General features: G+C 49.9%; 1 non-coding gene across 1 annotated transcript; it reads right to left on the bottom strand.

The window, feature by feature from the left end:
• Nucleotides 1-1,777: 1,777 nt before the first annotated feature.
• On the bottom strand, nt 1,778-1,888 carry LOC127198872 (U6 spliceosomal RNA). The gene has a single exon (XR_007831903.1). It is a non-coding gene; the product is annotated as a U6 spliceosomal RNA (small nuclear RNA).
• Between the last annotated feature and the right edge of the window lie 13,043 nt (nt 1,889-14,931).

The raw sequence follows: 14,931 nt of genomic DNA, 5'->3' as shown, positions 1-14,931 counted from the left end.
AGCAGGCTTACAGCTTGATGAGGTGGGCAGCAGCATCTCCCACAAAGCCTCAAAGTGTGGGACACCTCCAGGGATTTACCGTTTCCAGAACTTGCCAGCAACTGTTGAGTGCTCATGTTTCCCTGTTTGCACACAGCTGACTGAGAGCTGTAGCAAGCTGCTGCTGGCCAGCAGGGCAAGAGAGTTTGATCTCCATGGCCCAAGCAAAGAGCAAAATTCAAAGCCTGAAGTACAGTTCCTATTGTGCCACCATACGGTCAAACTATCATGAGTCAGACCACCGTGAGTTGATGACTGTAACTTATTAGTAGTAATTATTATTTTATGTGCATGAATGGTTTATCTGCATGTACATATGTGCACCTTGTGTGTGCAGTGACCACAGAGGCAAAGAGAGGATGTCAGATGCCTGGAACTGGAATTATAGACAGCTGTGAGCCACTTGGTGAGTGCTAGGAATTGAACCCAGGTCCCCTGAAAGAGCAGCCAATGTTCTTAGCTGCTGAGCCCTGTAACATATTTTTATAAGAACAACTGAGTTTCCCAAATGAGGTAAAATCATGGCTGTCCTGCAACTCACTCTGTAGATAGGCTACCCTCAAACTCAGAGGTCAGCCTGCCTCTGCCTCCAGAGTGCTGGGATTAAAGGTGTGCGCTACTCAGCTAGATTTAATGTGTGTGTGTGTGTGTGTGTATGTGTGTGCGTGCGCGCGCGCACGCGTGTGCTCATGTGGTACATGCATGTGTGCAAGTGTATTTACCTGTGCACGGTGCCCATGTGTAGAGGTCAAAGTCAGTGATGAGTATTTTTTCTTATCTCTCTCCATTTTTTAGTTAATTTACTTTACATCCCTATCACAGTTTCCCCTCCTTCTTCCCCTCTCAGTCCCTCCCTCTCACCTCACCTCCCCCTCACCCTTCACTCTTCCCATTCTCCTCAGAAAAGGGGAGACCTCTCATGGATATCAATCCACCTTGGCATACCAAGTTGTAGTAGGACTAGGCACATCTTCTATTGAGGCTAGACAAGGCAGCCCAGTTAGGGGAAAGGGATCCAAAGGCAGGCAACAGAGTCAGAGACAGCCCCTGTCCTGCTGTTAGGAGTCACACATGAAGAGCAAGCCGCACAACTGTTACACATGTGCAGAGGGGCGTAGGTCCCACCAATGCATGCTCTCTGTTCAGAGGTTCAGCCTCTGTGGGCCCCTACAGGCACTGGATAGTTGATTCTGTAGGTTTTCTTGTGGGGTCCTTGACCCTCTGGCTCCTTCAATCCTTTATCCCTCTCTTCCACAGAATTCCACAAGTTCCACTTAATGTTTGCCTGTGGGTCTCAGCATCTATTTCCATCAGTTGCTGGGTGAAGCCTGTCAGATGACGGTTATGCTAGGCTGCTGTCTGCAAGGATAACAGAGTATCGTTATCAGTGTCAGGGGTGGGCTCTCTCTCATGGCATGGGTCTCAAGCTGGGCCAGTCACTGGCTGACCACTTCTTCAATCTCTGCTCCATCTTTACCCCTACATATACTGTAGGCAGGACGAATTGTAGGCTGAAGGTTTTGTGGCTGGGTTGGTGTCCCAGTCCCTCCATTGGAAGTCTTTTCTGGTAACATAGATGGCCATTTCTGGCTCCATATCCCCCATCACTAGGAGTCTTAATTAGGGTCACCTTCATAGATTCATGGGAGTTTCCATTGTCCTAGGTTTCTAGCTTCCCCATGAGGTGACCCCCAAGCCCCCCCCCCCACACTTATTTCAATTCTTTCTCCCGGTACTCAAAAATATGGAACAGCTCACAAGTTTGCATGTTGTCCTTGCTCACAGGCTATGGTAATCTTCTCTGTATCATATTCCATTGAGTGCCTTTTCTTTTTTCTTTTTTTAAGACAGGATCTCTCATGGAACCTGGAGCTCACCATCCTAGCCAAGTCCTTTGGCCAGTCTAATCTACCCACTTGTCTCCATCACTCAACACATGACAGCCATATGTACTAGAGACTTGAACCCAGGTCCTCATGATTGCAAGTCAAGCACTTTCCCCATTGAGCTATCTCTCCAGCCCTTATTTTAGAAGCCTTTAAAGACAAGTATACATGCTGGGTGGTGGCACACACCTTTAATCCCAGCACTCAGGAGGCAGAGGCAGGTGGATCGCTGTGAGTTCAAGGCCAGCCTGGCCTACAAAGTGAGTCCAGGACAGCCAAGGCTACACAGAGAAACCCTGTCTCGAAAAACCAAAATAAAAGAAAAGAAAATAAAGACAACTATACTTTTTGTGTGCCAAAGCTCAACAGGAGAGGATCTTATACATTAGCGGTAATGTAGAGTCTGGTAGGATGCCTTCCAAACAGCTACACTAAAATCTGTTTGTCAACTTCACACTTTACATGGATCTTTGCCTGTTTGTGATCTCCAAACTTTACATATTGATCATTTGGAAAATGCTGATTCGCCAAGTTGTGTAGACCTTCCAAATGTTGACCCACTTCACTACAGAATTGTTTTTAATTCCTTGACCTCACAACCCATCACAAATTATTAGGAAGCTGTCAGTCTCATAGTGGCAAATATAAACTTTCCCCAAATTCCAGTTTGTCCTTGAAATACTGAGTTTTGCAGTTGGCAAAAATGTTGTCAGTTATTTTCTTTGGAGTATAGGCTCATTGAATTTATTTTCAAGATAGTATCTGCCAAAATACCCAACTCAGAATAACTATACTTTGCCTTTCCAGTAAGACAGGATTCCATAAAAGAACAAAATGTCTAGCTTAGCTCACAGTCCAACAGTCCATATGAGGCTCTTGTTTTTCAGCAGTCAACTATGACGCCCTGTATAGAGCATGGCTGGTGGGTGTGGGCTGGGGGTGTAGCTATGCTGGAAAAGTCTTTGCCTACCATGCACGAAGCCCTGGGTTTGTTTCTCAGCACCTCAGAAACCAAGTATCAGGGTTTCTACTACTGTTGACAAAACACCATGACCAAGATGGCTTATAAAAGAAAGCACTTGGTTGGGCTTAAGTTTCAGAGGGCGGGGGTCCCTGGTGATGGAGCAAACAAAGGCATGGCGGCAGCGGCAGGAACAGCCGAGAGCCCACGTCTGATCACTAAGCAAGAAGTGAAGCAAGCAAGCACTGGGAATGGCATGGGCTTTTGAACCCCAACGCCTGACCCAGTGACACACCCTCGGCAAAGGCCATGCCTGAATCATTTTCTGATAGTTCCACCAACTGGGGACTAGGCATTCAGACAAGAACTTGTGGGAGCCCTTCTCAAATCCCAGCATTCAATCGGTGGAGGCGGGATGGGAGGGGGGTGGTGGTGGAGGTTGGGGGGCGGAATTCCACTCATCCTTAGTTACACAGCAAGTCTGAAGGCAGCCTGGATTACTTGACTCTCTCTGTCTGTCTGTCTGTCTCTGTCTCGGTCTCTCTCTGTGTGTGTGTGTGTGTGTGTGTGTGTGTGTGCGCGCACACACACAGAATTGTTGATGCTTTTCTGCCATGTTGTTCCAATGGGTCAAAATATTTAACATCCATTTAACTGACAGTCAAATGGGGAGGGGATTTGAGACAGGGTCTCTCTGCATAGCTTTGGATGTCCTGAAACTCACTCTGTAGACTAGGCTGGCCTCGAACTCACAGCGATCTGCCTGCTTCTGCCTCTCAAGTGTTAGGATTAAAGATGTGCGCCACTCCACCCAGCAACGGTCAGTTTTAAAAACTGAGTCCTTTTACTGTTTTTGTGGGACATTTGTAAGTAGAACTGGGCAGTTGCACAGGTTAATGGTCAAAAACATTGTCAAGATTACCAGCCAGCACAGCTGGTGGCACTGCCCCTTGCATGCTAAGTCACCAGCTGTGTTCCTCACCTTTGTATCTATAAAGCAAAAAAAAAAAAAGGGGGCGGGGGGAATAATGTCTTCGGTGTTTTACAAAAACATCTATGACTTTTCAGGTACCCATGGAGGAGCGATGTTTGCAGGCTTGCTCTTCAAGGCTCACTCAGCTTGCTTTCTTATACGACAACACAGGGCCACATTCTCAGGCGCGCCACTGCCCACAATGTGCTGGACCCTCCCGCATCAGTCAGCAATAAGAAAATTCCTCACAGATGCTCCCGTGGGCCAATCTGATGGAGGCATTTCCTCAGCTGAGGTTCCCTCTTCCCAGATGACCCTAGCCTGTGCCAAACTGACAACACTAACCAGCACTAGTAGCCAAAGACAACTGTTTTAGGGTTTCCATTGCTGTGTAGAAACCCCACAACCAAAGAACAGCACAGGGAGGAAAGGGTCTGTTTGGCTTACACTTTCGTATAGCTGTTCATCATTGAAGGAAGTCAGGACAGGAAGTCAAGCAGGTTCCTACCTGGAGGCAGGAGCTGATGCAGAGGCCATGAAGGGGTGCTGCTTACTGGCTTGCTTCCCATGGTTTGCTCAGAATGTTTTCTTTCTTTCTTTCTTTCTTGTTTGTTTTGTTTTTCGAGACAGGCTCTCTCTGTGTTAGCCTTGGCTGTCCTGGAGTCGCTTTGTAGACCAGGCTGGCCTAGAACTCACAGCGATCCGGATCCGCCTGCCTCTGCCTTCCAAGTGCTGGGATGAAAGGCGTGTGCCACCATCGCCAGACTCAGCCTGCTTTCTTATAGACCTCAGGACCACCAGCCCAGGGGTGGCACCACCCACAAGGGGCTGGGCCCTCCCCCATCAATCACTAATTAAGAAAATTCCCTGCAGGCTTGCCTACAGCCTGATCTCACAAAGGCATTTTATTAATTGAAGAGCTTTCCTCTCAGATAACTTTAGCTTGTGTCGAGTCGACATAAAATTATCCAACACAACGACCTTGATTTTCTTACTCTCCTGCCTCCACCTTGGAGTACTGGGATTATGAAGCCGGAACGCCACGCCTGGGCTTCATGCCTGCTAGGAAAGCATCCTATCAACTGAGCTACAACCTCTTCTCCTGCCTCCCAAGCAGCCATCTTTCTTATTGACCCTAACAGCTGCCTAAAGGTTAGGAACATTTTCTTTGCTATCTCTGCTCCCTGGTGATAGTCATGGATGGCACGTGACCAACCAGACATCTCCCAGCCCAGGCCTCTTCTGGGATGTCATAGTCTATGGTATAACAAAAAAGCACTCACTGTCAGAGCAATGCAGATACAAACAGGGTCAGCTTGATGAGTGGAGACAACACATAAAAAGATTCTACAAGCCAGAAACCCCCACATAGCATCCAGCCAGCTTAGTCAGATGCTGCAGGCGCCCAGCACTGTTCCCACTCTCTGACTATGTGACCTTGAATTAAGTGCCCCCCACTGCCCCCCCCCCCCAGTGTGGCCTTCAGCATGTTCACTTGGAAAGATGGATGATGCGAGTGGAAATTTCCAGAACAGCGGTTGGCTCCTTCTATTCCTTTTGGCTGGGCAATGTCTCTGCATCCTGGACCAGAGCCTGTGGCTGAGTCACAGTTGCTACCAGCATCCTTCTCTGACTGCACCAGGGTCAGAGCATTGTTTGTCTTAGTGTCTGCATTCATTCCTGACACTGCAGACACAGGCGGGGCGGGCGGGCTGGTGCTTCCTTTACCCTATATTTCCTGTCCTCCCTCCCTTCACCCCAGGGGCCTGTGGGAATGACTTAAAAACACAAGTAGAAGGCCAGTGAGGGCAATTTCTCAAGGCAGAGTCCAGGGTTCCCATGAAGCCCCTCGGCCCCCTTCCCAGGGACCATCCCACATCAAGACTCCTGAATTAACCAGCCGCTTCTGGCCCCTGGCTCCTAAAAAGGAGGGCTGACATTTCCCTCCTGTTCCTCTTGCCCTGGTCCCCTCTTCACTTCTTACCCATCTTACCAACTAGGGCTTTGCAGCTGGGGCTCACCCATCCTTGTTCCAGCTTTCACTAACCTATCCTAGCCACAAAATGTTCTCCCTCAAAAGTGTGCTCTCCCACACAGAATATTTTCTTCCCTTCCTTTGACTGTCCAAGGGGCATCTCAGGCACCACAGCCTACCTCACCCCTTTCCTCTGGCTCTGTAGCCACACAACCATATTATGTAATTGTTAGCATTCTGCCCCAGTCTGCCTAGCAACCTATGACGTCACTACCTACCTGCCCCTGGCCATGTCCCTGCCCAGGAGTACATAAAGGGACAAATCCTGTGTGTGTGTGTGTGTGTGTGTGTGTGTGTCTCTCTCTCTTGTTCTTGTCTTCATCTTTTGCTGTCTCTCTTCTGGGGTGCTCCCCATCTCCTTCATACCCCCCATGCTCAAACAATAAACCTCTCCATATTATATCTGTCGTGTGGTGCATATTTCATATCTTATTTTTCATATTTGAAAATAGTGATTAAGAATATACATGCTGATAGCCCCTGCAGAATTCCCGCCACATCTCTACCTCTCCTAAAAAGTCTGTCTGTCTCTGTCTCTGTTTCTCCTCTCTCTCCTATATGTGTGAGTGTGTGTGTGTGTGTGTGTGTGTATCTGTGTGAGTATAAGCCTATGCATGCTGTGGGTGCAATGTGGAGTCAGAGGGTAACAGTGGGTGTCAGTCCTCAGGTCTGCTTTGCTTGAGACAGGCTCTCTTGCTCACTGCTGTGCACAACCAAGGACTTGCAGGGGATTCCCCTGTCTCCACAACCCCCGCCCACATACCTTAGAGCACTGGGTTCAGGAAGATAGTCTACCGTGCCTGGCTGGCTGTACATGGCTTCTTAACCTTCAAACTCAGGTCCTCACAGGTCATGTGACAAGAACTTTGCCCACTGAGCCCTCTCCACGGCTCACAAGTGGCTTTAGTCACTGCGACCTGACTCTCCCATTCATAGAACACTGAGCGGTCCTTCCTCCAAAGTTTACTGAGAGAAGTAAGTGCGAGGTAAGATATAACAATACCCAATGTGGGGGGGTTGGTGGTAGAGGGGGGCTCCTCACTGAATTCCTCCATCTATGAATGTACTGAGGCTCAGTGCACATTGCCAGGCTCTGAGCTACCATTGGAGCACAGACCCTCAAACTCCACGCGTGCCCTCAAGGAGGCTCCTTTCAGCAAGGGAGGGAAATGGGCAGGCTGATGTTTAGACACTGCAGGACATGGACACACCAACCTGTATCCATAAAGCATGAACAGGGGTTCACACCAGCCCCATCCTATACTCTGTGAGGTAGGGACCTCCCTGGATAGTGCCATCAGCTGAGGACCAATCACGCCAATGCTTGAGCCTAAGGGGGATTTTACATTTAAGCTAGAACAGTGCGTACCTGGCCCCTATAGGGATGTGCTCCTCCCTGGGTCTTGCTCCATTCAGTCTTCTCAGGGACCCGGGATGTGGGCAGGCCACAAGCCTACTTGTGGACCATGTCACCTCCAGAATATCAAGAGGTCTGGCAGGGCCTAGCTTTCTTCACAGGGCTTGTGCTGGGGCAGCAGCCGTCATTTATTTTGGAGGGGACAACTCAGCACACCTCTTTAGTGCCAAACCCCTCAAGCTCCACTGAAGTGTCCGGTCCCTGAACTTGGTCGTCCCAGAGTACACAGGACTCACCAAGGCCTCTAGTCCTCCTGCCTCTGGCTGGCTCTGGTGACTTCCATGGACTGGAGGAACGTCAGATGACTGCTGTGTGATCACGATCACGTACTGCCTACACGACGGTGGAGGAGATATCTGTGGAAGGTTGGCGGGTTTTGGCTCAGGTGAGGGCAATCTTGGCGGGGCGTTGCCTCAGGTGAAGGCAGTCTTAGCGGGCTTTGGCCCTTGGAAACACCCGCGGATACCCCCGCTGACATGGACCTGGTAATGAACTGAGAGGAGCCATCCTGGGGCTGGAACTGAGGAAAAGAACCAGAGACTACAACCCAGCGATTATGTTGTAAACCGACCATCGAGGGGAGGAGGGAACCGGAGGAGAGCTCAGGGGGTTGCTGGCCGACTAGGAGAGCTGCGGAGAGTGGAGAGACAAGACTGAGATGGGGCCACCAGCGGATTGCTTCGATCCGGGAGAGATACGTACAGGCCCAGAAACGCTAAGGAATTCGCCCCGCGGAACTGATACCTGGAAGGTTTGTGACCGTTCTCTCGAACCTCCTTTCCCTCTTGCTTAAAGTAGTCGGGTTGTAAGGAAGATACCTTTGACTGATAAATTCCTAATAAAACCTAATTGTTAAGGACAAGAGCCAAGACGGATCTCTACGGTCTTGGGCAGCATGGTGATTCATTTTATCTTGTCATTTGTATATGAGTTATTGGCCAATAGCTTTATCGTCTAACTGAGACAGAAAAGAACTTATTCACCGATCGGTGAATATGCATGCCCGGACCGGAGCTTTACTAGTCTTCTCTATGGTGACCCCTGAAAGGTTTGCAGGGTCAGGGGAGTTCAGGAGGGACAATGAGACAGATTACTGGAGAGTAATGAATTTGTTAGAAAAGTTATTAACATCCTGGACAGACAGAGAGGCAACAGCATGCCTGGGGCTCTGAAGAGAGTTCAGGCCACAATACTAGCGAAGACAGTACGGTGGTGTCTCTGAAGAGACGAATGCCCTGCGGCAGGATAGGGAAGGTTTCACAGAAAGATCCAGATTCTCTGATTCCCACGCAGGAAGCGGGGAAGGGGGTGGGGAGCAGGATGTGTGGCCGGCCAATTCTCCCTTTGATGGAAGCTCACTTTCCAGGTGAGAGATCCTGGCCTGGAAGGCTGGTAGCTAGGCAGTGGCGTTCTCAGTAGCATGCCTCTGGTACCTGGCAGAGGGAGGCTACTACCTGGATAGGAAAGGCGCCTTCTTACAGATGCGCATGCGCATGGGGTCGGCATCTTGGCGGCTTACACACTCTGTCCTTGGGGCCAGCTTCAGGGAGGCAGATCAATTTTATTCGGGGTGAAAGTGGGTTATATAGAAATTTGGGGACAGGGTAGGGATTTCCAGGGTGGGTAAAGATCATTGACAGAAGGGCTAAATGAGGTGCCTCGTTTGCGTGCAGAGGCATCCCAGGAAGCCCAGATGCTTGCTGAATAGGTTCTGTTGGGAGGAAGGGAGTTGGGTCTGTAATTTCCCTAAGGACTCCGCCACAGCCCTCAGGTAGAGGGTGTGGGGGCGGGGTGGGGGAGGGGTCTGGGTTCCCAGGCAGAGAAGAGGAAGCCTCACCGACAAAGGGAGTCCTCCATTTCCCACCAAGCTCAGGGCATTCCAGTCAGACTGTGGCCTTAGCAGCAGGGTTCCCCCGACAGAGGCCCAGTGACCCCGCCCCTTCCCAGGTTCATCTCCAGGCCCCTGATACCTGACATGGGTTTAGTTTTAAAGAGAAAGCGGTGGGTAGCATCATTAAACCATCAGGTTGTGGTCATGGTGTCCACTGCTGTCTGGGCTCCAGGCTCCCCTGCGAGGTGGTCAAACAGATGGTCAGACTCCGTGGAATCTCCCTCCTGGCTGTCAGCAGGCGTTTCCTTCTCCCACCGCTAGGTTCCCAGGGAAATGCTAGTTCTATGGGGACCACTGTCTCTCTGCAGTTTCATAACCAAAAGGAGGGCACACATGGCTCTTTACAACAGCTCTGTTCCTGCCAGGTTGTGTTACCACAATGATCTGATGCTTCGTGTTAATTGTTAATTGTTTTGCTTCCTGAGGTCTGCTTGCCTTCTTTTAAGAGCAGACTATCGCGTACCCCAAATATTGCTGTGTAACCTTGCCTCCAAAAATCCCCGACTGGCTACATAAAAGGCCTATACACCTGGGCAGGGCAGAAGTGAGAGGCGGAGCTAAGGGTCTCTGGCCTGGAGGACAGAAGAATCACAGGAGGGGAGAGACAGGTAGGAGGGCAAAGAAGGAAGTGGAGACCACCATGGGTTATCGTGAAGAAGAACCACGTGGCACCACGGGAGGAATTTACTCTGAGGATCCGCGCGGCTGGAGAGAAGCAGCCCGGATGGAAAGCACGTGCAAGTATTCATATTATTTTGGATGGGAAGTAGCCCAGATAGGAATGACTAGAGCAAACGGCATGGGATGTGGGACTGGGAGATGAGGAGGTAGTTTAGGGGTTAATATCTGCCCAGCCCCAGGTGAAGTAGGCATATTAAAAATATAGCTACACAGAGAAATGCTGTCATGAAAAACAACTATATATGTACATATAAAAATACATGTTTATATGTATAAATATTTTATATATAAATATATATATATATATATATAGTGTCTTTCATTGATATGGTATCAGGTTAACACTAACCACCACAATAATAGTAAGGCTATTAATAGTAAACATTAATAACTCTTAAATATTTTTACAACAGAGTTGCACCCCCACCTACTGGCATGGAACCACTTGCTGATTGTGTGCCAGGATGACTCTCCTCCTCAGAAGTGCCTGCCTCTGGCCTTTTTCCTTCCCTCCTTAACTTTTTACCTGGAGTTTCTCACCAGCTCATTTTTGTTTTTATTTTTACTGATGTGGGAAAGGCACATGGCGTGGCCCATTAGGCATCAAGTTTGTATGAGAGCAAAGTTTACAGTCTCACTACTCACCTCCCACTCAGGCAGATGCGGGTGGTAGGTAAATTCAGCTTTTGTGTGCAGTTGTGACTTAGAAGACATTCTCTGGCTGGCTGTGGTCACTCTCCAATGCTAATGTCCCCGAGGAAGGGAAAGGGCTCCCATGGGCCTCCTCCTCCATTTGACGTCCCTAGCTGAATCCACACAACCGTCTTATACGTTATCAGACCCTGAGCCACTGGGGGCTGCAGGTAGCTCATCCCACTCGATGAACATACAGTAACTACGGGTCTGGATCTCCCCTCCCCCCTCCCGGCGCTGCCTGAGAATCAGACTGACTCAGAGACTCTGGTTATATCCATTAATAGGACCTCCTCCCCCATCGCTGAAACCTATAAGAGAGGACCTCCCACACTTAGCCTCATGGGCCTGAACTCTCTTCAGAACGCATAATGACTGTCCGTGTCATTAAAATGCCCTAATAAATCTCTTACTAAAGGAGGCTGCCTCAGTTTTCCCTTCAAATCCAAGACCCTTACATGCTGAAGTTCAGTATCATCATCTATAAAATCGGAATATCATAGTGCTTATACCATATAGCTTGTTGGGTTTTTTTTTTTTCAGCAAAATGGCCCAGGTGCAAAATGAGCACGCATAACACTGTAACAACTATATTACTGTCCAGTTGTTTCTCCATCGCCTAAGGACTAGATGTCATACCCAGACATGCCAGCAGGTGGTGCTGTCTCAGAACAAATCTTTCCACCTGTTTCTCCAGGCAGGTTTTCCATGGCGTGGGTTTTGTGGTAGATTTCCAGGGAAGCACAGCTGACGAGAAGTTTTAGATGGCATTCATGTCCTTAGCCTTCCTTCTTCAGGCTTCCCACCTCAGGATGGCGCGGCATACCCAGTGAACACAGCTACGCTGTGAGGTCAAGATGACCTTCTTCCCAGAGCAATAGACCTGGGTCTGGATGGAGAGAGGAGCCCAGACTGCCAGCCCCTTGGTGACTGTCTTAGGGTTACTCCTGTTGTGACAAAACATGACCCGAAACAGCTTGGGGAGGAAAGGGTTTATTTCTACACACAGTTCCATATAACTGTTCATCATCGAAAGCACTGAAGTAAAAGGAACTCATGCAAGGGCGGAAACCCAAAGGCAGGAGCTGATGCGGAGGCAGTGGAACAGTGCTGCTCACTGGCTTGCTCAGCATCGCTCAGTCTGCTTTCTTATAGACCCCAGGACCACCAGCCCAGGGATGGCACCACTCACAATGGGCTGGGCCCTCCCCTGTCAGTCACTAATTTAAAAAAAAAAAAAAAAAGTCCTACACGCTTGCCTGCAACTGGATCTTATGGAGGCATTTTCTTAATCGAGGATCTTTCCTCTCAGATGACATAAAACTAGCCAGTATGGTGACCCTGAATGCAGTTTTGTCCAGCCTCTTTCCCAGTTAAGAGGCAGGCAGGGAGAGATGAAGTAGGGGAGAGACCAAGGTAAGACCCCAAAGCAGCTGCTCGCAGGACAAGAGTTCAGATGCTCTCTGGGACTCATTCTGTGCAATCCCCCCTCCCCAAACCCATGAACAATCATACCACTCAGATGCCAGACCCCAACTCTTAGGGACTCGGCTTGAGATGTGACCTCCCCATTGAGGGCTCCCCTGTAGGCTCAAGGCACAGCTTGGTGCTACTGGCAGCTCCCTTTCATCTCTGGGATCTTCAGCCTCTAAGTCCCCACAGGGCTGATGAGCAGGCTCCTCATGGCTGCTATCTCTGGCTAGTCTCTGGGGCTGGAGGAAGCAGAGGTCGTCTGTCTCCCCAATGATGGCTTTCCAGCTTCTCTTGGTTCAAATGGGAAAGAAAAAAGTCCTCAGGAAAAAAATGGGCCCAAGTGTTTTCTGTCTCCCTTCTCCCCACCTAGGCCACCCCCTTCTCTTCCGTTCAGATGCTTCACCCGTGATCCCAACCACCACAGTCACGTGAAACAACCCCGACATCTTCTGCAGCTGGAATTTGGACCAAGGACATCCATTTTTGTTAAACATGGACATAACTGAGAGAGGGTGCAAAGCTCCCAGGGGAAAGAAATGGCCATAGAAGGGATTGGGTGGCAGGGCATTGTTGCTGAGCAACCAACTTCTTCTGTTGCCTCGGTGACAGTCCCATCAGAGGGAGGCTGTATTCAGAGTGTGCCTATGAGCTCCAGTCTTGGTAGCACCAGCTGGCTGGGTCCCCCTCCCCCATTTCACATGGCCTCCTGCGCATATGGAAGGCCCCCAAGCAAGGTTAAGACCCTTTTCCACCTCATCTCCTGACATCTGCACCATCCTCCTTCACAGAATCACATGCTTTGGGTGTCCAGGCTGTCAGCTCGCCTCTGGATTCCTGTCTGAGCACCCGTTCACTCAGCAAACATGCAGCCTATGGTGCTTACCCTGCAAGCACTCTGCCAGGCCCCAGAGCATAGAGAGGCAAGCAGGGCTACACAGCGCCAAGCAGTGATGAGCGGGGAATGAGACAAGTGGATAGTGAATGTGCTGCCTCCATATCTGAGGGAAGAAGGGAGGAGAGGTGAGCTGAGTAACACACTCCCAAGATGCCGTGCTCTCCTCTCCAGAACCTTGCGTAGTACCCACTGAGGCAAAGGGAACATGCAGCTCTGACTAAGTTAGGGACTGTGTGATGGGGAGTTACCCAGATCATCTTGGTGGCCCTGGGTGTAGTAGTCTTGGGTCTTCTAAGAAAGAAAGAAAATGAGAGAGAGACAGAGAGAGATGTGATGGTGGAAGCAAGAAAGAGGAGCGCTGTCAGGAAGAGCTGCAAAGCGAGGCATCCATGCAGCCATCTGCTTTGGCCTTCTGCCCTCCAGAGCGGTGAGAGAACGTGTTGGTCTCATTTCAAAGCATGAAGTATGTGACCATTTGACAGAGTGGCCACCGGAAACTAGCGGGGGCTGGATGATTTCCTGGAGAAGGTGATGTCTAGTACAACTCCAAAGAATGTGGAATGAGTCCCTCACGGGGGCAGAGAAAGCCACTTGGACAAAGGCCAGGACAAGACTGCCTCTGGTACCACTGTGCTGTAGTGAGGCAGCGAGGGCTAGGCAGGGAAGGAAGGAAGAAGCTGACAGCGATGGGGCAGTGGCCAAATCACACCAGGTGTCCCAGGGAGCCACTGAAGGTCATAGGCAGAGGTGGCTGAGTCACACAGCAATACTGGGGAGGCCCCTGGCTCAGCAGAAAGGACTGTGGAAGCAGTCTAGTCCAGGTGGGCTGTGAGAATCGGCAGCAATGGGATGGAGTGGGCGAGCTAGTCTGGGGTGAGCTGAGGGCTGGCTCCTTCCTTCTGCAGGGAAGACAAAGAGCAGCAACTTGGGGCTCTTCGTCTTGCCAATAGGTGGTGCTATTGGCTATATTTGGGGAGCAGGTGGAATGGTAGAGAGCCTGAAGCATGGGGTGACTGTAGGAAGGAACCCAGTGTCCCTGAGCAAAACCCCCAGGAGGTGGGAAATATTTACTGGGAATTAGATAGAGGATGCTCCCCAGAGAACCTGTGGCTGCCGGGGTCCCAGCCACACACACACACACACACAACAACCACACACACACACACACACACACACACACACACACACTGTGGTCCCAGCAAGAAGAATGTTCTAGACACAGACCTCTGGAACGAGACCCTGTGAGTCCTAGTGAACAGCTGTGTTACTCAACACCTCAATTCCAGTTTATTTTTTAAAGATTAATTGATTATTTATTCATTATTTATACAGTGCTCACCTGCATGTACATCTGCATGCCAGAAGAGGGCACCAGATCTCGTTACAGATGGTTGTGAGTCACCTTGTGGTTGCTGGGAATTGAACTCAGGACCTCTGGAAGAGCAGTCAGTGCTCTTAACCTCTGAGCTATCTCTCCAGCCCCCTCAATTCCAATTTATTTTAAACACATAAGCAGAATCCACCCTGCTCTGAGGATGGAGACACTATGGATTTGTTGGCCTCCATCTACTAGTTGCTCAGTACTGAGAGAGTAGGGGGTGACTGTGCGGTCTGGGAATGACCAGAACCCAGGTGGGAAAAAAGAGTCTTAGCTGCATGGAAAGTCCAAGAAGTGACAGTTAGCTGCAAACATCCTCATGTCCAACTATGGGGGTACATCTGTGAAACACTGGGGTATAAACTGGTAAACTGGAGAGGGACTTAAAAATCTATACCCTAAGAAATACTCCTGCCAGGTGTGAGGGCATGCACCTTTAACCCCAGCAGAGGAGGGGGCAGGTGGACCGTTGTGAGTAGGCAGGCAGCCTGGTCTACACAGTGGGTTCTAGGCTAACTAGGGTTACCTAGTGGGACCCTGTGTGGTGGTTTGAATAGGCTTGGCCTCCAATACTCATGTGTTTGGGTGCTTGGCCACAGGGAGTGATAC

This window comes from Acomys russatus, chromosome 14 (assembly GCF_903995435.1).
Source record: "Acomys russatus chromosome 14, mAcoRus1.1, whole genome shotgun sequence".
Lineage (NCBI taxonomy): Eukaryota > Metazoa > Chordata > Mammalia > Rodentia > Muridae > Acomys > Acomys russatus.
The sequence above is the reverse complement of the archived record's forward strand: the minus strand, read 5'-3'. Positions and strand labels throughout refer to the sequence as shown.